Source organism: Gossypium hirsutum, chromosome A03 (assembly GCF_007990345.1).
Source record: "Gossypium hirsutum isolate 1008001.06 chromosome A03, Gossypium_hirsutum_v2.1, whole genome shotgun sequence".
NCBI lineage: Eukaryota > Viridiplantae > Streptophyta > Magnoliopsida > Malvales > Malvaceae > Gossypium > Gossypium hirsutum.
In genome coordinates, this window is record NC_053426.1 from 35,384,546 (window position 1) to 35,388,332 (window position 3,787).

Here is a 3,787-nt window from a genome sequence, read left to right on the forward strand (position 1 = left end):
CATTGAGGCTTGGTAAATAGCCTTCCACACAGGTAAACATACGGGCGTGTGTCTAGGCCGTCTGTGACACACGGTCTACCCCATTTGCGTGTAGTCCGGCTGTGTGTCCCCTGCACATAAAAATTTCAAGTCAGTATGCAGGGCAGAGACACGGCCATGTGCCTCAACCTTGTGGAGGACACGGCTAAGTACACGAGCGTGTGCCATGGCCGTGTGTCATTTTGGGAATGCTGACGTCAAAAACAGAATACCCAGGTTTTTGCACACGGGCTAAGACACAGACGTGTCCTAGCCGTGTGAGGGGCACGGTCCATCAACAAGGGCGTGTGTCTGATCGTGTGAAAACCCCTGTAGGTGTGAATTAGAATTTAATTTCACACGGGTAAAGAACACGGGCTTGTTCCCTGTTTTAAAGATAAAAATTTTCATAGCTGGTTTAAGGACCTGGAATGGTCCCGATTAGTTTCCAATGGTCAATTTGGGTCTCGTAGGCCTGTAATAAGAAGATTAAAGTAGAAATTGAAAAAGTTTTAAATTGGACCGAGTCTTTGTGACTCGAGATTGTTTGTGTGCATGAGATCATGTTAGGTAATGCCTTGTACTCTGCCTCGGCGTGAGTTACGGGTATGGGGTGTTACATCATTCTTTTACGGTGGGATTACTAGTCCAAGCTAAATCCCTCGTAGTATAAACTCATAGAGTAATGTCGAGATTACCAGTCCGGGCTAAATCCCTTATAACGACAAATACTCTAATGAGCTCGGATCTAAATTACCAGTCCAGGCTAAATTCGGATCCTAATCTGGATTACTCGTCTGGGCTAAATCCATTTAAAACACATATTCTTTAGTAGGCCAGATCACATAAGGAACACCAATCCGGGCTAGATCCTTTTTACTGTCAATTCATTTTCAAGAATTCCATCGGATACCCTTTTCATTCAACCAGGATATTTAAATCCTTTATAAATCAATACAATCATGTTTCATGAATTATTATACATTGAGTATCAAAATTTATATCACATTCAAGAATATACATTTAAGTATTTTAAAAGTATTACTTTGAGTTACATGAACTTACTTGGAAGATGTTTTGGATTTGGATTTCAGTTATTCCGAAACCTTTTGTTTTCCACGGTCAACCTCCGGAATTAGTTTCTCGGGGTCTATATAAACAAAATAAATTATTATTCTATCTCATTATTCAATTTTAGCCCAAAATTTCACTCTTGGGCAAAATGACCACTTTACCCCTAAACTTTCACATTTTTACAATTTGGTCCTAATGCTCGTAAAACGAAATGCATGTATTTTCTTGCTTACCAAGCCTAGTTGAATCTATTCTAAGTTCATATTAGCCCACATTTTCCTCTATTTCACATTTCTACCACCCATTTTTTACGTTTTACAAATAGGTCCCTTTTCAGTGTTTTCATGAAAAATCATCTAATAAAAGATGTTATCTAACATCTAGCTTTCATAATCCTCCACAAATCATCAAAGAAAAATCATCTCATGCATGGGTCAAATTTCTAACATGAAACCTAGCTTGAAATATGGGTAGAAATGGATAAAGCATGTTACGAGGATATCAAAAATGTAAAGAACGTTAAAAACGATGCTAGGAGTCACTTACTATCAAGCTTGAAAATGTCAAAACCCTAGCTTATGAAACCCTTGCAAATTTTGGCAGCCACAAGGAAGAAGATGAGTGAATTTTTCTTTGATTTTCCCTCTTTATTTCATTTATTACTAAATGACCAAAATGCCCTTCCTTACTAAACTTTCAAATTTTTCCGTCCATGCCCATTTTTGTCCAAAAACTTAGAATTTGAGAAAATTGCTATTTAAAACCTCCTAATTAATAATCCAAAGCAATTTCATACAAATTGCTTCTAGAACACAAGTTTTACAATTTATTCGATTTGGTCCCTAATTTTAAATTGGACATCTTACACCTAGATTTTCTTTATGAAACTTTCACAAATGCATTCTTTCATGTCCTAGACCTCAAAACAATCATAAAACAAATATTTTTATGTCGGGTTTGTGGTCCCAAAACCACTATTCTAACTAGGCCCTAATTTGGGATGTTACAGATGTTGCATTCTTGAGTTTGAAGGCATGTGGGAACAATATTTGTCATTGATTGAATTTGCTTATAATAATAGTTTTAAATTGAGCATTAAAATGGCACCGTACGAAGCCTTATATAGTAGAAAATTTAGTACACCTTTGTATTGGACTGAACTCAGTGAGAATAAGATTCACAGGGTGACTTGATAAAAGAGACTGATCAAAAAGTGAAAGTGAAAGTGAAAGTTTGAAAGCAACTTCTGATAGTCAAAAATCACATGCAAATTTGAAACGAAAAGATACTGAATTTGAGATGGGCGATAAAATGTTTTTGGAAGTATCTCCGTAGAAGAAAGTACTTTGGTTCGGCCGTAAAGGCAAATTGAGTCTATGGTTTATAGGGCTGTATGAGATTATAGCGCGTATCAGACCGGTTTCATATAGATTGTTATTGCCACCTGAGTTAGAAAAGATTCATAATGTGTTTCACGTATCGATGCTTCAACGATACAGATCTGATCCCTCCCGTGTGATTTCTCCATCTGAGATAGAAATCCAGTCTGATATGACCTATGAAGAAGTCGTATCTTGGCACGCGAGGTTAAAGAATTGAGAAATAAGAAAATTCTGTTAGTAAAAGTAATGTGGTATCGACACAGTGTTGAAGAAGCTACGTGGGAGCCCGAAGATGCTATGAGACAGCAATATTCGAATCTGTTCAATGGTAAGATTTTTGGGGACGAAAACCCCTCATGGGGAAGAGGTGTCATAGCCCGATTTAGACCTTAGTCGAAATAGTGGTTTCGAGACCACAAATCTGATTCGAAAAAATATTTTAATATTATTTTCTGTGCTTATAATATGTGAATTGATATCTGTGAAAGTTCCGTATAAAAATTTGATCATTTGTGTGCTTAATTTAGAAAAAGGGCCTAATAGTGTAAAATGTAAAAGTGGCTAGCTATTTGTTAAAAGTACTTAAGTGCTATGTCTTATTAAAGGAGATGTCCTTATGATGTTATTAGACCATAACTAAGGTTAATGAACATTAATAACCATCCATTAAGTGATTTTTATATGGTTTAATAAAGGGTAAAATTGGTATTTGATTATTAATTATAAGTTAAATAAAATAAAAGCCATTTGTTCTTCCATTATCATCATCTAGATGAATTTGAAGAAAGAAAATAAAGCTTTCATAGTCATTTAGGTTTCAACACTTTGATAGCTTGATTGAGGTATGTTTTTAGCTCGATTTTTGATAATTTCTACGTTTTTGTGATCATTGCTTAGTAATCTTTCAAGCCCATGCCTCAATTTCTAAATTTGATTATGATTTTAAGATGGTTCATTGTTGATAATGTGAGTTTTATGAAGTTTAATGATAGAAAATGAAAGACATGTGTTAGATTACTATGTTTTGTATTGAGATTTTGGATAAATTTGAGTATTTTGGACTAAATTGTGAAAATGAGATTTTGAGGGACTAAAATGTGAAATAAATGAAATATGTGGGCTTATATGAGCTAAAGGAAAATTCTGCTAGGCATGTGTGAAATGAAAATTATGCATATTTTGTGATTTTAAGAAATGGGGACTAAAATGTTAAAATGTAAAAATGTGAGGGCTAATTTGTAAAATTCCCCAAATATGTGTTTATGGATTGATTAGAATGAATGTGAGATTGAATAAGTCAAATTTTAATTTAT